Here is a 25,658-nt window from a genome sequence, read left to right as displayed (position 1 = left end):
GCTTTAGTAATTTAATTTCACTCAGTCAGATTTTAACAACGCGGCGTTTTTGACATTGTTTAAGTTAAACGCTGTATTTTTGAGGAAAGAGAATATTCTTGTATCCTTAGCCTACCAGGCTAAGAAACATCTAAAATGAGTATTTTTAGTTTTATTATTATTCCGCTGGAAACAAACAATTTTAAAGACAAATATAATTAAGTGCTTTAATATGTTTCGCAAACAATATTATAAATTATACCCCGAGGCAGTCAAGTATTGTTGAGGTCAAGATACTTCTAGCTAGACTCTTCTACCCAATTATTTTCTTAATTTAATTTCTGTGTAGTAATAAATATTTAAGAACGCAAACTCCGGATTTAATTTGTTGTACTATCTGCGTTTCAGCTTACAAAAAAGGGAATTCAACACTTAGAGTAAATTAATGGTGAAAATCACATAGAGAAGGAACTGAAGCGTCTCAAACGTTTCGGTAAGTGCACGAACAATCTTTTAATTTAGTTAATTGCTAGTCACTGTGAAGTGGTTCAAGTTGTTCTTGAGAGATCACGAACGTCTTTATCCAATTTATTTAACGATGGAGTCTCTCTCATTAGAGTCCGCAGTGGACGCTCCGAGGCTCGCCTGGGACGCTTGTTGGCTACCTTTACTGGCCTAACAGTTCGTTAGTATTCGAGAAATACGTCCTGACATAAATACGAGACATTTGTGGAATTCAGTCTCACTGGTGTGTCTGCTCGCCGTAAACATGTACTTACGACTAAAGTCGGTAAACTTGTCGGCAGATTGTCGCTGTCTTAGCGAAGTTAAAGATGAGATTTAGACTAGGTATGTGAAGCTTGGCTTGAGTCGCTTTAGATTAGATTACAATTAATGCTACTTTGGATATTAGAAGTTTATGTTCGAACAAATCGTTGTTTAAGATTTAGTTTTGAGCTTTATATTATGAATGTTATTGTTTTTCCATGTAAATGTAAAGTATTGTTTTTTTTTTATTTGATACGTAATATATTAAGGTTTTACTTTAGGACAGTTTGACTTGCTGCTCATTTTTTAAGGTAGGTATATTACATTAAATTTCAATCTGTGGCAATCAGTTCAGCTGTTTGTATTTTGGTTAAACTTAAATATTATAATTGACAAAATAATTCACATAAATTTTCGACTAAATAAATAAAGTTGTTGCAGTCAAAACATAAACACTTTATCATAAGCTATTGGTTCTTGCTTTTGCTTCGTGTTTTAGTACAAAAAGAATCACGAAGAAATATTACAAGAATAAAGTTATATCTCAACGAATATCTCGTGTCGCCGCGTGTTCGTGACAATGTGATATAGACAATGCTTTAGAAAAGGGTGATGCCTCGTTTGAACTGACCGGGCGGCGGGGCGAGTACTGGTCCACATCTGTCCCGACATAATACTCTATAAGTGCTACTGGAACGTGATATTTCACACAATGTAAACGAGCCTCAATAGACAATGCGTTGGAAAAGGGTAAAGCTACATCGTCCTCACGTCCCTGAAATATGATTTCGATAAGTCGGGCGCTATTGGACAGGGTTTCTCTTTTTATAAAAAAAAAACTTTATTTTACACGTGCTTTAGTCGCATTATTTATGTCGGCCACTCTGATTCTGGCTCACTTTATACTTGGGACACGATAAGACGCTTTATCTAACTATTTATAGATAGTACTCGATAAAAATGAATAAGTTTAACCTTTATTCATCATCATCAAAAGGATATTTGAATCATTATTTTTTGTTAGATTTTTCCTTTCAAAAACGCAAATTAAAATCATTACAAGTCAAGGAAGGTAAAAGATTATGTTTCCACGGTAATTCAAAACCAAATCATGCCACCAATAAAACACACAACCACTGACATATCGAGAAAGCAACAATAAGCAAGTGATTAATTCCGTACCGAACAATATTAATGACTACTAGCGAACGATTAACCCATTAACAGAGCCGAAATACTCGACAATAGAAAAGAATGATATCGAAGAACGTCATTACGGCAGAAGGAATAACGTTATTAATCACTATATGTGATGCCGGGAAATAATATCGTCACATGCTCTTGACACCGTGAGATTAACACGTCTATCCGTGGTGTTTCCGACCTCGTACACAGCAAAAACACGGGAGCGTTAGATCTAACGTATCTTAGTACACGGTAAATGAAAGGCCAGTGGGTTTATTTTTTGTCATGTTTTTATATGGATAGAAGGTGGTTTCGTAAGTAGTGTTGTTGTTAGTTTATTTATTTATTGGATAAAAGGTACAATATTTTATTAAGCACAATGTAAAACCGTATTATTCACAGATTCATTGACTGTTGGATGTCTTTTTAATTGGTGTAGCTATACAGTCTTAATTCTCTTAAAGTAGTTAATGTATTCTAAATATGGTATACGTATGACATGTTAGCAAAATATAGTATATACACTCACAGCTATCAATTAAGTACACAATAATACCTACACTTAGAAAATCGTATAAAAATAATACATAAAATTGAACACAAAATAAAAGCTTGGAACTTAAGATTTTTTTTTTTCAAATGATGAAATTAATCAGCACAGCTATTCGACTTCTTGGATTTTAAAATGGATTGACGCAAAATCTGTCGTAGCGCATAATTTTGTAACTATAAGCAAGCATGCCAAATGATTCGTCATCCTAATTGCCTTATAAATGTAAATAATACACTCTATATATGAAAACAGTATTATTATATTGCATGACAAAATATGTTTTCTTTAATCCAACATTACTCTTAAGATCCTTGAAATTACAACAAGAACCTTACGATACTTAAATACGAATGGATACTCTTATAAGCGGTTTATTTTTGTTGACAGCCCAATAATTCTGAGATCAAAACATTGTATACTTGACCTTCTTACCACAGTCTGATCTGATAAAGATTATCTGAATAAAATGATGAACAGATTTGTGGTGGAATGTTTCTATGACTTTAATGTAAAACTTTTGTAATTATATATTAACAAAATGTATTGGTTACCTGTTTTATGTATCTTGAAGTAGGTATTCTATCATAGAATTGAAATCTTAAATAGTATTATTAAACGCTTGCACACTTCACAGTAGTCTAAAACTACGGTCTTCTTTGCCTTATCTTATCGATTCAATTTAGTCTTTACAGACATAAATCCTGATTGAATTAAATTGGTATAATTTTTGAAATATACAATATTGAGGACAACTGGGACATCGTAGCTATTTCTGTCCTTTTTTCAAGAAGTTCCATTTATTATACATTGCATCAAAAGAGATATCTAAAGATCTCAAAAATAAGCACTTAGAGGATTAACAGAGTATCATGTTACTGTCAATGAAAGACAGCCAATAAAACGTTATCCCTGCAAAGCGGCGCTGCAACGCAATATTAATTAAATAGAGAATGAGTAAAGAGTCTTAGATTAAGAAAACAATCGAGAGTCGGGCTGTCTGGCTGTCATAGTCGAACACTTTTAAGATAAGGTTACCAATTAGCCGCGTGATGTCTAGTCAAAGAACACATTTAAATGGAAACAATGTAATGGAAGCTGGTCTAATACCCTCGGGACTTGATAAAAGTAGTTGGAGTAGACTTCATACTGCTGTGAATATTTATGAAGGATCGGATATTGTAACTGGGTGGAACTTCGCCGCAGCCTTCCTATGCAGCGGGTCGCGTTCCCGTATTGTATAGGTATTCCAGCTAAAAGTGGTAAAATACAACGAGTTGCCTCAACAACTTTAGACTTGCATATTTATGAGTGTACTTTCAAAGACTTGAGTGATGAGGAAATAAAAGTAAATAGCCGGTGCAGTGTTGTTTGTAACTTAAAAGAAACAAGATGAAATGTCTTATTTTTTGTGTTATTTCAGAAAACATTTCAGAGTTGAACTCGTTTTATAAGGTAGAACGTAACTTGTTTAAGGAAATAAATGTTGAAATTCAATAGATTCGGGAATTTAAAGCGTAGAGTAAAGCCGAGATTTAGTTTGTGAAATCGGCTTTCTATATTTTGAAGTTCCAGTTACGGGGTTGGGCGGTAACATGACTCTCATCCAGCCGTCAATGTTGGAATACAGTTCTGTGTATCAAAATAACTGGTTTTTGTTTACACAATATTTGTGGCTTCAATAAATAATTTCCAATATTGAAATTCAATTTGTGACGAAGGTAGGATTGGACAGTTTCCGTTGTCTAACTTTCTGTTTTATTAATTAAGGTGAAAAGGCACAATTACAATTTAAATGTAATATTAGTTCCGTAGTCAGGACAAGTGATGAAGGTTACGAAACATTCTGCTATAGAAACGAATATCTATAATAATTGGGTTCGAATTTCACTGTAATGATGGAATTGCTTCGGCAATCACAATCCGAGGGTATGTCAAGAAAAATCTTTATACACTTCGCTGGGATTTGTTACAGTGAACGAGCCGCCATTATAATTAAGTGGAAAATTCTGGAAAAGTTATGATAATATGATTAGGTGGAAATATATTAGTATATCGTATGATCGTCCGTATCCATATAACGTATCAAAAAGATTTTTTTAGGATAGCAACCAATAGCCTTTTGTGGCCCTGGATATACCATTTTGAGAATTATGTACTTTCACTTAAGGCTCATTTTTGGTTAGCTAATAATACTGTGACCAAACCAGAGTTGAGGAGTATGCTTTTCCCGACCGTGCAGAGTGCTCTGCATACGATTGACTTAACTGAAAAGCTATTTTACATTCAAACGGTAGTTTAATCACACAGTCATTTATGTATATTATTTAGAGACTGTCGAACTTTAGCAAATTACGCATACAGTATTGAATATGATCAGTTTGCGTGAAAAGTAGGGTTAATATTACCTCAATAGGAATGATGACTGGGTATAAAAAGAAAAAATCTCATTAGTTCCTCAGTTAGATAATTGAAAAGTATGAGACAAGTATTTTTCCCTTTTTCAAAAAAACTAGAATTGACAAAGATTAACTGCTTAAAAGTTTAGGAGAGGGGGCTTGTGACGTAACGATAGAGTAAAATTTATACTCAATCGTGACGTCACGCGTATGTTTCATTCACTGTAATTTGGTCAATTTATTTTTGCCGGACAAATTAAAAATACGTATTAATTTTATACAAAAATCTACAAGAGGGACACTGCAAAAAAATTGTCATCATCCCTATTGTACAAATATAAAGAATTAGGATAACTGAGTGTTATTGATTATTAATTACGGTGCGTAGGCAAGGCATATAATAAAAATGTAATAAGTGCTTAAGATAGATTTCTAAAAATAATGGCATGCTAATAATTACTTTATTAAATTAAAAAAAATGACAATAAAAAGTGACAGCACACGAGATTTCAACTCCACTTATTGGTTGCCACGATAATATAAAAAATACGTTTCCGATTTTGTGTACCTTATTAGATTGACAAGGTACTAGTGTTATTTCAGTGGCTGTCAGGAATCGGTTTTAATGTCACGTTTCTTAACCAAACTTAAGGTTTCAAGACTTGTTGCAGACAGTATCATAAAACTGGAAACCCGAAAACTATAGTAATGTAACTTCATTTAAGTAAGCTGTTGACCTCTAAACAGTCAGATAAACGATAAAAAGACTTGTTTCATTTTAAGCCACTTTTGCAGTAGCTTAAAGTTCACATGTGCTCATGTGGAATCCCCGATGAACTTAAATAAGCTTAAGTATCAGATGCGTGAAAAAATTAAAGAATTCTGTAGAAATCTAAACCCATTCATGGACGTCATAATCCTGAAGAATGTTATTTATAATCTTTCGGTCATTTGCTACGGATTTTATTTTCTGTAATATATAAAGAATTAACAAGCCGTAAAATATAAAGACGTTATCATTTTTAACTCCCCCTCAAAAAGAGGGGTATTATGTGGTATTAGGTGAATTATGAGCCATGACATGTGTTCTTAGACAATGTTTTATAAATATCGGTCAGGCTGTTCAAAAGTTGTGGGGGTGTAAGATTTTACTAAAGGGGATATTAAAAAAAATATTACTAGTAGGTAATAACCTTAAAATGAACATATTTATGATGACTGTGTCAAGAAGTCTCTCAGTAAGAGGGCTGACGACGGTTGACATTTAAGACTCCTGCGAAAACGTCACCAGCCGATTTGAGCTCACTTCAGATACACGTAATATGCTTGCTAATTATGTTACACTGCACTAATAGCCACGTCAGTAAGAGCACCCAGCGTGCCTGTAGCTCACACAAAAACGTCAAAATAAGACCAACCTCTGCTCTGTTGTACCCATACCGTAAAATCCAACGATGTTACGTAACGTGTCACAATAATTATTCCGATTGGCTTCATTAACTGATCTTTTTGTACCCTTACACTGATCTGGCTATTTACAGAATGGCGACACGTCTACAATGTTTCAACTAACTGAGTCAGACATTGCCCGGATTGCCTATTGATCGGTATCTAAACGAACTATCCCTAATACGGCTGTTTAATGGAATCACGTATAACCTACCTAAGTTCGAGACTATAAATACGACACCTCCGGAGAGACTGTATGCTGCAGACAGACGAGATTAATATGACTTGTATTTCGATATTGGTTGTTTATCAGAGGCCCTACTACCACTTCATGACGTAGGTAACATTTTAATTACGATAACATTACTTTAAGACGGGTTTTAAATTAAAAAGCTCTGATTTTCTTTACTGTTGAGTAAATCTGCTTTTTTTAACGAATCCCACACTAAGGAGCTTAATCTTTGTGTCGCGGGGGTTTCACAAACATGCATAAAGACATTCAGACTCAGAGCAAGCATTTGTTGATCACAAAAATGCTTGTCCTATGCGAGGATCGGACCCGCGACACGACACACGCATAGTAGTTTTGTTATCTAATCGGCTATCCATGCATAAAGTTACTTTAATTTGGATTTTTTGTAAAAAAAATGTTTATTTAATAAAAAAAAAACGAGTACATTCATTATTCGTGTGCAAAGAGTCATCGGACTGGAACTTCGTTTATTTTTTGGTCGTGCTAGATTTTTTCTGTGTCAATGTTGCCGTTTTACAGACGGTGAAATATTACATGGACAAACGTTTGGTTACAAAAAAATGCTTGCGGGGAGCCGATACTAACGTATTTCGAAGCTAGCCAAATGATTTATGCCCTATAAATATTTCAATCATATGGTTAGAGACTCAGCCAACGTACTTAAGACACATTAAGTCACGTAATTCAAACCCTACATAAATATACGAGTAATTGCACCGATAAAAACAAAACAATGATTCGTACCTACTAATAACCGTGTGTACCTAAAAATAGCCGAAAATCTCAAAACGAAAGGGATACTAAAATGTTATTGACTGCAATTCAAATTTGACTCAAATTCAAACTTGTTTAAAAGTGCAATCACACTTATTAAGGTATCAAAAGTTTAAGCCATGAATATTAATTGTCCAGCGAAAAGTTTCGTAACGTAATTTACTAGGCGGACATTTTTCTGCCTAAGGATATAAAATCGGCATCAATTAGCCTAAAGCTCGGTTCAAAAAATTCTTAAACACTTAAGGATTATAGACTTAATTAGTAAGACGTCAAGTTTAATCTTAAATTTTGTGTACTGTTAGTGTAAATAACAAAGTTATTAATGTAGCATATTAGTCCCAAAATGGTGTCTTAAACATTTGAGTTCGACCGCATCTCATATTATTTGGTTTGGATTATGTCTTTGTGGAATAGTAGATTTTTATAGTTTTCCGGCAGGTTTAATGAATAAATATAATAAGCACACTTAAAAAGATCTAGCCTTACTTCCTTTCCATCCGTAACATACAAATGTTCTACAAGTTCTTTAGACTGTTCGTGTCTGTTCCCCTATAACAGAGGTTGTACTTGTAGTACTCGATAAATCCCTAGTTCCTAGTAGCCCCATCACATTCCAGATTAAAGTTACCTACTGTTGTTTGACCTACGTTCCCTTGTTAGCCTTTAAAAGCCCCGTCTCTTATAAAGTTATCTCGTGCATAAAAAGAGATTTAGGTTTAAATCTTTTTGCCAGTTAGCAGATAATTTGCATAGCCTTAAAATTAACTAATTGTTTCTCGTATTGCCTTAATTGGACAACAACAAAAGCATTTCTGACAAAGAGGCATTACGGCGAGAGGAAAGAACAAGCGAAAAATAAACGACTGTCGATTATCGTACCCACAAAAGCGCTTTTGGTCCCAACAAAGTTAAAAAACAACAAAACAAATTGAATAATAATGCACTCAAGCTAGTTTCTATTCAATTGCAGTATAACGTACCTAGATTAAATGTTCGCTTTTAAGATTTTTCTAAGCAGACCCACGCAGTCCTCGCTGCTCCATTAAGACGTGATTGAATAACAGATCGCTACTTTATGCTGGATACCTTATTTTGAATTCCTTTCATCACATACGAGATGGCCAGTAAAATCGTATAATCACCATTGCACACAGATTTTAAAGATAGCACGTACATATCTGGGGGCATTGACCTCGTTTCAGTAATGACAAGATCGTTTGACTACCTTCCAAATTCACGACGCGTGCGTTACTCTGAAACTTTTTACGATTATTACTACGATTTTTGATCCCCTCCGTCGGCGGTACCACCTTAGACTTTCGACCCTCTATCATTTATTAACCGCTAAATGATAATGGTTGCTCGTGATCAAGAATTTATTCAGTGGGACCTCTTATTAGCTGAATCTCTTGTATAATACATAGAGCGTCTAGCACAAACACAGACTTGACGTCAAAATAACCCCATTGTTTGTTTAACAGAGATTGTGTCCCGGTTTTGTGCGAGTAAATATTATACGTATAGATGAAATGATGTTTTCTCTATACCTACAACTTGAATATGAGGCCGCATTTATATTAAAGATTCTACTCATTTAAATAATTGAGAAGGTTGGGTTGGAGGATTATAACATTCATTTAAGTTATTTATCTTGACTCAGTTTGTACGGTTAAAGTTCAGTTATCAGAATGTGAATATCATTGTTATGTAAATAAATCACAGTAAAAATTATAAAAAAAAACAAAAATACTCTAAAATTTTGGTGATTTAGGAAAGTATATCACTTGAACTAGTTTCCCTCACAATATAAAAAGTTAACTCGAGAGTTTCCCCGGGAAGTTATCTGCACTACATTCGATATAATACAGAATCGAGAGAATAGTGAAGAGTAAAGTTTGTCGTGGAAAGTTAAACAGTGGTACTTTGTCGCTTGTTCGCTCCGCGACGGGGACCGCGGAACCACAATCATTCCCAACTTCCATATAATGACGTCACTAACATATTTTTATTAATAAACTGGTACACTAGATCTTTCCCTGTCATGTAACGATCGTATAAATAACTGTTCGGTGTTCGGTGAAATGCTTACAATGAGTGAGTTACCTGTTAATTACAACATTTTTTAGTTGTGGAATATCCAGATACGAAGTTCAGATACTCGACTCTATATTGCACCTAAGCAATCGGTTTGTTAAATGAACTTGTAACGCGGAAGAGAGCGTTCTAAATATTCGGTTCAGTCTAAGAACATTAATTTTAGAGTTGCTCATCTATTAAGTTAATGCTCAAGTGTATCACCACCTTACAGCCCATAGGTACATGTGTGTGCGTAATTTAAAAATTTGAAACCGTTTTAAAATATAATGTACTCTGGCCGGATACAGCGAAAGTTTCGTACAACCCAACCGAGTATTTTGAATATTGAATGCTTAAAAAATATGAAATTTCGTTTATGAACTGCTAGGGGAAGCCACTTGTCAGCTTTTGTATCAACATTCGACCAATAAAAGTTTATTCATTGACTTTTTATTTATTGCAGTAACATGTTTAATGCACGGTATATTTTTGTTTATAGACAAATAGATTCAAGATTAAGAACTTATTGCTTTTGTAGGTTAGTGTGGAGTTAGTGAAGAGAGTTCAAATAAAAACTGTAGCGAATACTGAAAACTACCCAAAACTAAAATACTTAACTGCCTACAAAACGTTCTTTATAACACAATTTCAAAACAATGTTTTTTAAGAAAAAAAGAATTAAGAGGTTAATACTAACACATTGTCAAGAGAAGACAATCCATACAATAGCGTTATAAAAATGTGCGTGAATAAACTAATTTGACAGAATTCGTAATAAAAATTTACATAATGCGAGAAAAGACCACCCCACAAGAAAACACAAACGACGAGAATTTTATTTTCATGCTCACATTTGCGCAATTTGTATACAGAATGTAAATTAGAAAGCGCCTTATTTCAGCCAACGGCGTCAGGTTATTTGGCTCAGTGTCGCCCCCGCTTGACGAATAAAAATATAGATACAAACAAAACTCTTTAGTCACATTCGTTACCTTTCAAATTGCCCTCCTTTAATGAAACGTTATGATGAGTCTTACTAAAGGACTTTTCTCGTTACTCAGATGTTTCTTAAACACCTTATTTTTTGTTCGCATTGCATTGTGTTAATGGCTGAGTCTTATTAAATTTCACGTTTATAATGAAGGAGTTAAAACGCATTAATGAGAACTAAGTTTTGAAGTCCAAATGACTGTGTTTGAAACAAAATAGAATGATTAAAAGATTTGTTTTTAAAGAAATTATTTGTACATGTTTTATTTTGACTTGAAAACTCAAAATCAACTAATAATATAAAAACAGCAACCACAAATAAATAAGTTCGTTTCGATATTTGACCAATGATTGCGATCCACTGAAAATGGGTAGTGCGCTAATTTTTTTTGTAGAGCAACTGGATTCAGCAACGCGATATCTGTCGTTAGGTACTGTTAAAATGGGAAACAGTCAGCGACATTGTATTGAATGTACAAAATCGAATCCGTGTTCCCAGCGGGGTGAATGGAAAAAATGTTTTGTTGGTAACGCCGAGGCGCGTCGCGTCGCTGTCCACTGAAAGATTTACAACTCTCCATTACTGCTTCATGTACCAGTGCCATCGTACTCGGGCAGGGAACACTTGCGATTTAGATTAAATTGTCTGTCGTATATTGTTTAGCAAAATGTTTAGACTTTAGTTTGCCGCCTTTTCGACGTTGCTGTGCTAGTTGTTCATAGTTTGAAGTTCATTAACTTTTCGAACAAATTTTTAATTAGTGTTTCGAGGTGGTTGTTTGCATGTGGCTTGAAAACATATTGATGCAAACTGACGAAACATCGTCGTTCGTTACATATTTTTTACTACATAATCTTTATTTTTAGTATAAGTTAATTGTCCCACTCTTATCTAATTAAATAAAGGTATACATCTTAAGCTCATTACTGTCATAAATTAGAAGATTTCGTAATTTCATTAAAAAGTAGAGTTCACATCACAGATTTTAATGAGTTATTTATCACTGAGGAAATATTTAAATCATTACGAAATGTAATTTTTAACATACCTTTACTGGATACGCACAAGTAATTATACACGGTCGCTTATTAAATTGAGATTTAACACAAATAATTTGCGGTTACTCGAACAAAATGAATGCACGAACATACCACGTTTTCCAATCCAGTGTCTCCGTAATGCCGATGATTAAAACATTTTTATTTAATTAATTTATAAATTACATCTCAGTTACCAAATAACGATTACATGTATTTATTATTTACAATAACGTTCATTAAAACTGATATGCAATACGGATTATAGACACAAAAGCCGCAGATTTAATTCGAAAAACATCGGAATTAATTTAAAGAGGAATTGAAATATTTATTAATAATATATAATATGACATGTTTAATGTGAAGATATTGAATAAATCGGTTATTATTTTGGTTTCAACAAACATTATTTATTGCCTATTTGCAATAATGTTTGATTAATTTAAAACGATTTATTGTTAGCTTACGTAATAGTGAAAACAATATTTCTGGGTATTACAAAACACGCTAATACTATACCTATCCATTAGCATAAAAATGATAAAACATTCAAGAGTGATACGATACTGAGGGTTTGACAAATAGGCTAAAAAATATCTAATCTAATAAATTTCATTGTTAAACAAATGTATTTGACACTCATTAAATTTATGACCGTTACGATTCTTGCTTAACTTCAATACAAAACGTACCATATTTTTAGTTATAGCGTCAAAAAATATACATCATCTGAACAATTCATCGGTTTGGCTACCACGAGTCATGAGATACAGCCTGGTAACAGACGGACGGACAGCGGTGCCTCAGACGTAGGGTAAGGTTTTTACCCTTTGGGTAGAGAACTCCAAAAAATACTTTTCTCATTATCATGAAACTTATTGACTGATTGCCAACTGAAACTTCTCGGCAACCTTCTAAAATTACGCTTTAACAAAACAAAAATAACAGAGTATCTCCAAAAATATTTATTGAATTCTTTGTTACAATAGCCGGAACATTCCAGAATGTAGGTATTGTTACCACCTGAGTCCAAATAAAGTTGAATCAAAACTGCAGCCGTGCTCACGTGACAGATTGCAAGTTCCTCGCTTACGAGCGCCTCAGGACCCATTGCCGGCTGTAAACTCTTGCATTACAATATTCGGGGGTGGACAAGCATCTGCTGTATTCTTCGTCTTTATTCTCTGGTGACACATGGATAATATAATGAGTTTTATATTGACATGGTACGTTAGGTGGTATTAAAGAATAGATTATGATAAATGACGTACTATTTCAATTGTTCTAATCAAATTCATTTATTCTACTTTGCCACGTTGTTTTTAAGGATCTTTACCCAAAGAAAAATACCCTATCACTCTGCTGTTCTCTCTGTACTCATGTTTTTTTTACATTTGATGCTGCTCAACACTATAACTACTAAAACAAGAAATATCTAGGTACTAGTTCAAGACTGTGTTACAGCATCGGTTGTTGCATTCAATAATTAGTTAGTGGGTGACAAATAAAATTGAGTTTGTTTATTTTTAGTCCGACTCGTACTTCACGGTTTTTTTCGCAGTAATGTCAAAAATACGTTCTGTTTAAAAAAAAATGAATATTTATATAATATGTTTTCTGCCTAAAGGCTAGGCTAATGATGTTATACATTTAAGGCGCGGGTAAGCAAGCAATCTACTCACTATCAAAGAAATGACCGCAGCAACCGCTGAATCAATACAATCCATTGCGTAACTGAAAAGCCTTTAAAATTTTAAAAGAAAAAAACTCTGAACTTTGCTCTTTTGCTCAAGGATTACCTGACATAAAAATAGCTCAGGACCCGAGTTAACAAACTTTGTTTCCAAGTATGATACGTTATAGCAAAAGATCAATGGGATCTGTTCCGATTGAAGGAAAAGTATATAATTTTAGATCGTTTTATATCGAGCGGGAAAACTAAAATTGAACAGGACAAATAAGACGCCAACGTCTCAACAATATGATGGATAGTAAACAAGAAATGCACTGAACAAAAATAAACTTGGCCAACTTCGTTTTATACGAGGAACGTTGAGAAATATAACCTAAAATATGAAAGCCGGCAGCACTTGAATGTTGGTTAAAAATATCTCAAACGGGAAGGTGTCCGGTACAGTTATATTTTTTTCCTGTTTCAATATAAAAATAACGAAAAGAGGTCTGAAGCACGTTTAATCCAAATACTGCGTAATCTCGTTTAATTTTTAATGAAATTCGCTAGTGGTTTAGAGAAAATTATGCTGAAGTGGAACTTTCCAAATCACAATTAACAAGAATTATACCTCCAATGATAGGCAAACAATTCTGAGAAAGCGTGTAATCAAATAGAAGCCGACATATTTGTCCGTAGAAGAGACAAGAATTCTGCAAAACTATGAACTGTCTCACATAATTTCTAAACAAAAATAACTTAAGATAAATACAGAAATAGAGAAATACTAAGAAAGTTGAAAGTGTGAATCACAAACGTGTTTAATGGAGGAAAACATGAAGTCTTCTATAATGAAAAGGAATTCGTATTGTGTAGGCCTCTCACGCGGCCGGCTCGTTTGTGGAGGTAACAATGTTGAATGGGGGAAGAGTTAAAAGAGTTAAGGCTGGAGGCCTCGCTACCGGCACTAAACGCAAGTGGCCGCCCGTTTACAGCCACACAGCCACTTGCGACCGTGCGCTTCTTCCAAGATTTTATACTGTTGTATTTTCAATTTTTGATAAGCCTTTTTTGTGATTTTACTGTAATCTGATAATTCGTAAGTCGATAGCCGATTTTTTGAAGTTTTTGTAAGCTTGCCGACCTTTGTCACAATCTTAACTGGGTTGAGAGTTGGCTCTCTTATAAACCAATAGCGAGATCTGCGAAGGGTATAGTAGTTAAAGTTAATTTTATGTGTTAATAGTAAATAAAGAGCAGCTAGTCAATAAATACAAAGTTTAACTTCAATCAAAATTAAATACACATGTGTTTTTAGTATCTAGATTTTACAGTTAAATATTATTTAAACATTTGCACCACACAAAACGTATTTACTTTAATACATCTAAAATTAAACAGTGTTCCAGATTTTCCCAAACCATTTAATATATTTTGAAAGCAAATGAACAAGTAAGGGCCAAATGTCAATTTATTCATTCGGCGTTCGCCGGATAGATAAACACAAATGGAAATGGTCGCAACTAAATCGGATCCAGGTATACACGGGCAGAAACAATTGGAGCTTATGGAAATCAGGGTCTGTAGTATTTTACCGGATTAAATATACTAGCAATTAGTGTCGTCCCGGCAATCCCCGGCAGGCTAGTTATTTATCGCGAGGTCTAAGACTTAATTAAAACATCTTACTTTGAGCTACCCGGAACTGTATGAATCCCTTTGATGGCAAATTAAATTAGGTTAAATTGTACAGCGGTAGTGACAACACTCTGTATATCAGCACGTTTAGAAAATGTATTCTAAGTTATTATCAGCCTGATCATGACAGTGCAGGTCAATGAACCTATCTTCTTCTGTTTTGATCACGCGAAAATGTGTACATAATTAACATTACAGCTTTTATGTCATTCCTGCTGCAAATATATTGCTTAATCACCATTCTATGATTGTTAACACACAATTAGTAATTGTGTATCTAGTTATTGCTTCCATATTAATCATAGATATACATTTAGGTAATATTAATTGTAACTATCTGCTGGGTTGTATGCATATGCATGGTTGGTACCATTGTTCCACAATGAAAATTTAATTAATGACGTATCCGTTCGAATCAATAAACAGTGTGTGTATAATACTAACCTAATTGTTTCGTTTGATTGACATCCTTTCGTTATTCGATATAATGTCGTGGTTGAAACAATTCAAAGAAGGACAAACACCAAATGTTTTGCGATCAAAACGTTTATTATGAAAAACTAACCATCTATTCATTTCCCGGTTTTGAAACCTCTGGTAAAACTGGCAATCACAGTTTGTAGTGGTTAACATATTGTAATGTTTATTTTAAAATGTACATTAATAATGTCATACATAGACATTATTAATTTACTAAATTTCATTAAAATATGTTAGTGCAAATAGACAGCCAATATTCAATTCTGATACAATGTAATTTAGATTTTTGAAAATTTTTGGCTTTTATGAAAGAAATTTTGATGTTTTGGCAAGCAAAATGTCTGTTTTTAGCTTTAACTTCTCAAAACTTCCAGGCGTAACTACTTAAGAAACTGCAAGCCTGTGCAATTTAAAAGAATTAATGTAAACCTATTCAACCTTAAAAAAATATGAAAAGAAAACTTCATACTGGCTGAATTAAAATTAAAAGTCAAGAGCAACAGACATTAGCATTACTTTAATCACTATCGGGGGACGTCGGATCTTCGCGGCTTTTGAATGTGCAGTCCAACTGTAGGTAGGACCGCTTGGCATGGAAATTTGAATTAAAACTCCGTTTATAAAGACTGCCCTCAGGATTAGACTTGGTTTTCATTAAAACACACCCCATTTATCTCAAATGAAATAAATTTTACGCCATGCTTTATCAATTACTGGAAAGTCTAATTTAGAACAGAGATTTAGAGTCTGAATGTTGTTTTTGTGTCTGCCAATCTTAATTTCAATGTTAGTGTTGGATAGATGTATAAAATGAATAGTCTATAAAAGACCTTAATTGAAAATATCTATAGCAACGTTATTGCAGACAAAACCGCAAGTCACGGCAATCTCGCCTTATTGAATAGGTATAAAGGTTTAAGCTTTTAAATTACAACTTTCAAGCAAAGTTTATCAGCATTTTATTATCATAATTGGTCCTCATTGCGCATTGAATTATAATCGTTTTATAATACGGTTCCTTTGAAGACTTTTAGGCCTAAATTCTATGAATTAAGTAAAATTTAAAGGGCCGTAGATATTATGATACTATTCACATCATTTCTCTTTAAGTTGTTGGTCTAGTTACTGAAATGTAGGCTATCAGTGAATTTTGATTTATCAGGCTCCAGCCAATCTATTACGTCTCTGCTATCGTTTGATTTACCTAAACCTTAAAAATTCATTATTAAGTGTTAGAGATATTTCAAACAGTTAATACTATTGACTTTTGAATCCTTATCTGTAAAGTCATAGTCTAATATGTAAGAAGCAATGTGTTGCGAAATTTCCCCCTTATTTGTTTTTAGGTTACTCTTCAGTAGATTTTATGTAATCATAGAAGTGAGATCCCGTTACGTGTATTAGTCGTATAGAGCGTTGTCTCGCTTGCACAGGGGCTTTTTTTTCGTCCTTTGAAATGAGTTTTTTTTGGTACAGTTACATATTCAAATAACCAGATTATATCAACATTTGGTTCTAAGAAATCACATAGCACTGATGCGATCCAAAATGTAATATATTATTTTACGTGACATGCGCTTCACAGTCGCCCAATTCATATTGGTAATGGATACTAATGGATGAGAATACGTCAAGTTAAAAGGAAAAATGATTACGAAGAATTTTGTGTCTTAGGATTGAGAAATGCAGCCATTGAAAATGGTGTCATTGCGTACATAATGGTGAATCGAAAACAAAAGGTTAGGTTTTAATAAAACTACGATGCAAAGTGATTTTATACCGTGTAAGTTAGGCTTTCACATTTAAACCAGAGAGGTTTACATGTGAGAGTCATTTGTTTTTGACATTTATTACATTTTATAAAAAAAAACTTTTTTTTCCATAACAACAAATGTCAATGGTCATTTTTTGTTTTCATTATCAAACCTACAGTCTGCCTGGAAATATTATCCTTTCAATGTTAAACCTACAGTTTAAGCCCATTAGAAGGATCAAATACTGTTTCAAAGATTGATACAATCCCACCAGAGGACCAGCATTGCAGTTGACATACGATATTCATACGAAAGCTGAGACTGACTTGCTCGAAGCCAGTGATATATCTTGGCGCAGACTTGCCTGCGGCGTCGTGTAACCTGTGTATGGTGCATCGATCAACCGATACGATCGCAATAAATCACTACACACGTTCAAATTGCTATGTCGTAGAAAAAAACCTCAAGTATTTCAGTACTTTAGTGGTTCAATGATAAACAATAAAGATAGAATACTTGTAGAAGAGTAAAATAATGTAAAATTCAATTAATAAATTGCAATCCCTTAATAACAATTTTCCTCGAGCGCAAAGATCAAATGACGTCATATCCCATAAACTTTCCCCTACTCATACCCAAATGTGTGTTACATATTATGTGCATAAGCCGTGGATAATGATCAAGGTAATTACTTAAGGTTGTCAAGTTAAACAAATTAGGACAATTGAGGTCAACGAATGGACACTGGACTGTGGACACCTATTAAAAAACAGAGCACAAAAGCGCACGCTGGTCAGCCAACCCACAAGTATAAATAAGGCAACATAATTGTAGTATGCAGGCGCAAATTTGTTAATTGTAGCAGGAACAACGTAACCGGCACGTGACTGTAATACGTTCCAAACAAAAGTGCCTACTATGTTCCATTATAATTTACGACGAATCCCGGTGTTGTTTTGCAGCCAGCTGATATCGGCTAATTGTTGTAAGAGCTTGTTGCGAAGAAAATATTAATAATCTTAAGTATTCCCGAGTACTAATGGTAAATAAGGTATAAACTACGCTGTTTTTATAAAACCGTTTCAATAGAAGCATTTCTCGGAACATGATTAGTCATTTAACAGTTTTTATTAAATTGCATTTGAATATTGTAGATTAATTGAATTATTTATAGCTGCGTTGTTTGCCCAATAAGAAATGGGAATATGTGTACATCAATTCGGTGGTTTTAATATTATGGGTAAATTCTTTAGAGCATTTATGTATCTATATATAGTAATAAACAGTTTATGAAGTAGAAAAATATAAAAAACATTTCCACAATTTTTTATTCATAAAAGGGTGAAAATCTCCAGATGTTAATTCACCAGCCACTGAACAGAAACTACAAAATATTATTCTTTAAAAGATCAAATTTCTTTTTCGAAACAGTAATTGAAATAAATGTGCTTAGGTGTTTAATGTAAAGGAATAAAAACTGTTTTTCTGGGGAGAAAGTAACAATGCCGACCTGGCATTCAGCCAAAGCTAAATTAGATAATGGAGTTTGCGTGCAAAAATATAGGAAAGCGAGAACAAAGACAAATGGGGTCGACTGTGACTCTGAAATGGTGAAATAAAATAACACGGGGAAGATTGAGGTTGGAGTCCGTGCGGGCGAGCCTCATGTCGTCACGTGCGTCAAACGTGGTCACACAGAAACCGATATTGCACTTCAATGGAATAAGTTCCTTTTTAACAAGCTTTTGTGTTTTTGCGCTCGTGAAAAAATGCATGCACTCGCCGCAGTTAGGAAACTTTGTCGAGTTTATTCTGAAGACTCCCTCGTGTCGCACTTGAGACTAACGTGTGATGTTGCATTTTATAAAATGTAGAGCAATAATGCATCCAGAGAATAAATTTTAAGTTTCTAACTCAGAGGGACTTGACGATAAAATATCTAACTCCTACATTTATTTTAAGTCTGTTTTTTTACAAAAATGTATTTTAATACTTTTTGTTGACACCAGAAACTTTCTTGAAATCAGGAATGAGACTTTCATGAGTTTATAAAACTGCGAAACATTCTCTAGGGTTTCAGCGAAAAGTTGTTTCGTAATATTTTTTTTCCTTTCAATCCCGGTACGATGTTGTGAAAATAGTAGACGTAATTTCTTATTAAAACTCGTGATTTGATTCTAAGTTGACTGGATTATAAGATTTTATACATGCACGGGATAAAACAGACCGGACTAAATAATAACGTCGTGATGCTGGCAACGATGATTTATTATATCGCTTTCCTCGACCGCCCGAATGAACCACATGAAAAATGATCTCGGTTATTGCTAGCAGCAACTCTGCAGTTGACGCTTTGTTTAAGCACAAATGACTCCCACTATGAAGTTGTTATTTCGTCCGACTTATGTTTTTACCAGATTGTGAACGAATGGCAGGCCTGCCTGTCGCGTTGTCGCCCTCTAGCTTTCGCCACACTATGATAAATCGTCTCCCGGAGACTCGCAGTTTTCGGTGTATTGTTGTCTATAAAGCAAGCATATTCCAAACATTATACTCAAAAACACACATTATTTTACGGAAATTGGCTTTGTGTTTAACTTCAATAAAAGCAGAATGAATATCGCAAAGCAAAATACCGAAAAATCGGAAATAAAAACGAAAATATACCGTACTATAGTGACTTGCGGTTTGACATGCAAATCGACATTACTCTCAAAATGGCACATTTGAACAACAAAGCAATAAAATCAGTCGGGGACAAATTTCAGCCTGCGTGTCCCACTTAACACTGGCATTATAAACTTCAAACAATAGGCCCGCCTATACGTATACAATTTATTTGAAGTTAATCAGTGCCGGAGTCGAAAATGCTGCTTTCTTGTGGCTAGACCTTTTAATTGTCACTTCACTTTAAACGGGGAGTGCGAAACGGTTGTGATAAGGGTTTCTTTTCTCGTCGGTGCCGGAAATTAATTGTCACCGAACGGAAAATAGGGCGAAAGTCCAATTAATTATTAGTCACTTCATTTATTTAACCCGCCTGCGCAGAGCTTCTTTCTGATATTAATGTCTAAGTGCCAGACTAATCTTAAGTCGCCCTTTAAAAATAAGGTCCAATTTTTTCCTTCCCTAATTTTGTCATGAATTCCAAGCCCGAACATTTCCGTGCTTAAAAGCTTTTTACAAATTCATGTACTTGTAGATGTCACTCTTGCATAAAAAGTTTCTTTTGCTTTACGATATTGACTTTGGAGACTCACTCTTCAATTCGAAAAGGGAAAACATCATTAACAAATTGTACATTATTTACTTTGGTTACAGAATAAAGGCGATGTTCTTAGAGTAAAAACCTGTAGGTTAGGTAGGTATGTACCTAACCTACAGGTTTTAATACTTTAATTTTGGTATTCATTTACATAAAAAACGTAATCTAGACTTTTCAATATTCTAATGATATCATATCTATAAAAATAAAAAGGTCTTAATGCCAACTTTTGTGTCTAAATAAAAGTTCTGTCTAAAATTGGAAAAAGTTTGAATGAAGTGACTTAGGTAACTCGCGGCGTTTTGCGCCGTCAGCTGCGATGATCCCACCGCCTCCCTAATGTTACAAAATAAAAAATAATATTTATTTATAGGTAGATATCAAAGAACAACGTGGTATGGAAAAAGTTAGTCTAAAATCAATGCTGCAAGAGTTTTAACAACTTTTTCGGAGAGTTGGTATTAACTTTGTGCTGGCATGATGCTTTTAGTGTTTCGTTCTGTCACCGTGACCACGCAGATACTATGCGCAGTGATTTTCGCTTGTAAATGTGTTTTTTAATTTTAAGGATTTCGGACCCTTTCAGGGTAATTTATTGTATTCATATTTTTAGCAATTAAAGAAAATATTTAACGACTTTCCTTGTAAGTAAGTTATTAGAACTGAATTGCACATAATTTAAAGGTTACGTACTGAAAGCCTAAAATTGGAAACTTACTTCTAAGACCTTCATTTACGAAATAGCTATCGCATTTTAAATTTTCATACCTAATGTATTTCGGCTGCTGGTGTAACAAAAATCGAGGGTGAGATAGGATAGGTACGAAAGGTCTTGGGTGACAAAAGAAATTGTGATTTGGCACCCAACCGGTTTGTTTTACTTTAGCTTACTTGTACGGAACCCTCAACGTGGGGAGTCCGACTAGCACTACACCATTTTTTATCTAATTCAAAGGTACAGTCAATAGCCTTGAACTAATGAACTTTGTTGAAAATTTAGTTTGATTAGTTCAAGAAACAACTTAGCTAAAATTACTTTCTCCACAATATGTAGCAATGTAGAAAATGATGATTGCAATGTGAATGGAAGCCAAAAGATAAGACAGTTTATTTGTTTTCATTTGGTTTCTAATATTTACACAAATGCACGTATTCGACCGCGACGTCGAGTCTGCGAAGTTAGCAAACAAATGACATTAGCATTGCCTTAATCGACACCGCGGGAGCTGTACGGGCGGTCTACACTCAGTGTGTCGGGCTCACTCCACCAGCAATTTTCTTGTTTTGACAATTCCACACAATTTGAATACTACCATCAGTATTCAGCACCAACGCCAGTGATTATTTAAATTTTGTACCTCAACGCAAACAGAAAGCTAATCTCTTTTGTTTGACAATTAATTTGGCAACTCGTTTTGTTGCGTAGTACAGAATCTTATTATAATCCTGAAATGACAAGCACCTCCTTGATTGTTCAAGAAAGAAAGGAAAACAAAATAATATTACTGCTAAGATTTGTTTGAATGAGATCCATTTTGACTTGAAAGAAACGCTTTGTATAAAAGTCCGTTAATATCGTCGTCTCAATTATATTGCTGTGGAATGAACGTGCTATCGTATATGTAACAATTTATTTCAACTAGCGGAAGACACAATTCTTGATAAAGCGTTATATTACAATTTCGCAATAGAGATTGTTTTAAATGAAGGCAATGAGACCACCGGCACTACGGCGCACGCTGCATGCGCGCCCCACTTTATTGGAGTAAAGGAAACATTTATTACATGTTAAGAGCCCCTTTATGTCTATACCGTTGCCAAGGACCTAATAGAGTATAAATGTACGCGGAATGAGAGTACCGACGGAGCTCATGTTACCCCAGTAACGGACTTTTAAACTGGCATACAGACCTTTCGCGCCACACTTAAATGAATAAAAAATATTTACGCATGGGAAACAAGCCCTCAATCGCAATGTTCAGAAATAGCAATATCAATGAATTTTATATTTTGTGACTTGAGTATCTACTTCCAATACTTTGGGGAAATTCGTCCCCTTCAGAGGTAGTCCTCTGCCGTTGGGGCACCATTATTGGATTCTGGCATCTGTGCATGTAAACTTTGTTTACGAATGAAAAGTTCAAACTGATTTAAATCCACCCCTCTTCCATTGTATTTTTAAGTTAACTGGTCTTAATGTATAGCAATATACATAGAACATAGGAATGACGTCACTGCAGAATGTAGTCACAGACGTAATACTGCTCACGCACAGTCGAAGTGTTGTTTAACACCCACAACTCGCCTACGACTTAATTCGTCGTAGAGTGAGCCAAATGTCTATTAACAACTTTATTACCAACCCGTAATAGGCACGGAAATATCCAAAAAATCGTTGAAAATGATGAAATAATACCTTGACAATGATATAATAAAATATCTTGAATTGATAAATCAATAGGTATATTATTTTATAATACATAATTTGAATTTAGCTGGTCAAGTGAAATGTTTATTGAGTAAGACTTTGTAGCTATTATCGGGGTAATTGTTATGTAAATTATAACACAAATTGTTATGTTCCGCCAGTACCTCAGGAAGAAGCTTAGTGATGGCCGTCTGGGCTTTAGCACCGTCTATAAATAAGGCTACACTGTCCAAATATCCAGCGACCAACTAATTGCCACAACTTAATCCACTAAAATAAAATGGGTCGAAATTAAACAAGTAACGTTACCTGCAAGTGATTTAAATATACGCTTTCTTTTTTTCATTGAAATCTCAGCGGCAAGCCAGGATTTATTAGTGGTTAATGAAAACAAACGCTGCTTTATTACGTGTACCGACGTCTGTTATTAAAGTAATGTCATGACTGAAATGCGCATTTCATTTCAAGCACTTTATTATTGACGAGGACCTGTTTTCGTGTGCTTTTTGTTTTATTTTTATTACAGGTTTCATATTGCATGCAAAGTCTGAGATTAAAATGTGGAATTTCCACTTCAAATTTCCAATACAGGTAACTACATGTTTTTAATTACGCAGGCTTTAATATAGTTAAAAAGATGGGTTGGATCCTTTATATATATTAATATACCATTGAAAATGATTAACAACTTACTCAGATACTTACTCGTTACTTTTTTATTTCAAGATGGATACAACCCATCGACAAAATGTCTGAAGTGAGGAACCATCACTGATGCAACAGGATAAATAATCTGTTACATCAATAGACATCTGTATTCGTACTAAGTCGCAGTTATTTTAGATTCGTAGCAGGAAAATCGGGGCCCCCTGTGGTTAGGCAGACGCGCGCCCCGGGCACTGGCCACGCTATAAATACGAGCGGGCGCCCGCTCCGATTAATCACGGATACCACCTGCGTCTGCTACACCTGAGAGGCCAAAGCAAAAACATTATGCCAGATTAGTGACGTCACTATACTAATATCCTAGCAGTTTCTGCCTTTGTGGTGAAGTTTTTAGTTTTGCTGCTGAGGTTTTGTGGTTCAGGTGCTACCTACTAGAAAAGCAAATTTTAATATGCTGTGATTTTTGTTACAACTAATTATGTTTAAGAACAAATTAATATAATGATGTTCACACCAAATACCTAGACCACATATTAGAAACTAATTCCCCAACCTGGAATTTATTCCTTTTCTCATTTTGTGTCTTGTTTTCCTTAAAGAATTTTTAACAAAATTATATGAAATTAAAATTATATCACAGAACAGATTTGTCCAGTACCCGAATCCGTTACATTGATAGATTATTGACAATCGGCTACAACGTGACGTCCCTTGGGGTAGGTCCACATTTTCATTGGGCCTCTGAGAAAATCCGTTTCATTTTCTTTGAACATGACATTTTTAACCTACATACTCATGGTCAATCGGCCAAGTAGAAATAAATAAACGGGAACATGATGAATGTTTTCTTACAAGGAGAAGAAGGTGGGACTTAACGAATATACAACTTCAGAAAACAAATGAATATGGGTGATGTAGGGTTTACTTTGAGAAATCTGTTCATTTCTTTTTTCGCTTTTTTTTCGTCATTCTCTTACAACCGAAGATTGGGCTCTGTATATACACAATAGCATACCTCCAGCTGTTAACTAAATTCGAATTCTCAATTGAATAAAGATTCACTTACGCGTTTTCGTCGGGTTGCCCGACTAGTTTCCAAGTCCTCCAGTTCGCTCGCGACTCCGGTACTCCGCTACGATTCCAGTATAATAAATTCTAATGAATCCGCCTCCCAAAATAATAAAAAATGATAATTCTAGTTACCTATGAAGTGTCCAGAATTAATTTAATAATTAATTGACTTAATAATACTTATTCCATTCGATGACGAATATTGCCCTATGTTTTAGTCTAGTCAGAAAATGCCAGTCAGAATAAGATAATTTAATATGTCGAGGTGTGGCTGCCGTTTCAAGAATCATTGGCTCCCGTATATCATAGACTTGCCATTTAGTCCTTGCGGATGTTAAATTTGAAACCTGTGCTTATATTTACAAAAGTACTCTACACTACCATATCAAATATTTTACATACTCCAGGCCAAATGATTTTCCGTGCCACGTTTAAGTTAATGCAGGTTAGCTCTGTAGCCGTCGTATTTCTTTCATTGTATAGCATGTATCACTCAGGATGATATAAAGTCCATGACGATGTCTTAATATTTATTTAGAAATTGAAAAGTATTACTATTAAAAAAAAAAATGTTTCATAAATAGGGCTGTTCTATTTCCTTCTAATAAAATTTCCTTAAATAATTACAGAAAAAATACACACACAACTATTTTAAAACAGTTGTGTGACACAGTCCGAAAAATGTTACATCAGAAAAGTCCAAAGTTGTAAAACTAACATGTATATATTTTATTTTTGCTGCCGTCCTCTGAGTATCACCGTGAGACTGATAGTATGTCTGAGCATACAATTTTAAAACGGTCGATGTACGTAGCTTGGAAAAATTTTGCCAAGTCACTCGCCGGCCGCATGACAATCGAAGCTATGAGATTGGTGTTCTCTTGACTTCGAGTAATGGAATAGAATAAAAATGTATTTATAATAAACAAGGGAAAATATCCAGGGGTGTACGGTAAAACCCGTGTTTTACCGTACACCCCTTTTGGGTACACCCGTTTAGAAAAGCTAGAGGAAAATAGAGGGAAAGCCTTCGTCCCTATGTGAGATCATCATCGATAGGTTAGCAAAAAAAATCTTTAAACAACTAATGTATATTGCATTGTGAATAAACGAGGAGGTCCAAAATGTAAGAACCAATTAAAATGTCCAGTCATTTC

At 34.4% G+C, this 25,658-nt stretch overlaps 1 protein-coding gene across 1 annotated transcript in view; it reads left to right on the top strand.

The window, feature by feature from the left end:
* Positions 1 to 208: 208 nt before the first annotated feature.
* Positions 209 to 25,658, top strand: part of LOC113496417 (lachesin-like) — an 84,889-nt gene continuing 59,439 nt past the window's right edge. Inside the window, exon 1 of the mRNA XM_026875615.1 lies at positions 209 to 472. The gene's annotated coding sequence lies outside the window, so the exon portion shown is untranslated. The remainder of the gene's footprint in view (positions 473 to 25,658) is intronic.

This window comes from Trichoplusia ni, chromosome 8 (genome assembly GCF_003590095.1).
Source record: "Trichoplusia ni isolate ovarian cell line Hi5 chromosome 8, tn1, whole genome shotgun sequence".
NCBI classification, from domain to species: Eukaryota; Metazoa; Arthropoda; class Insecta; order Lepidoptera; family Noctuidae; genus Trichoplusia; species Trichoplusia ni.
The sequence above is the reverse complement of the archived record's forward strand: the minus strand, read 5'-3'. Positions and strand labels throughout refer to the sequence as shown.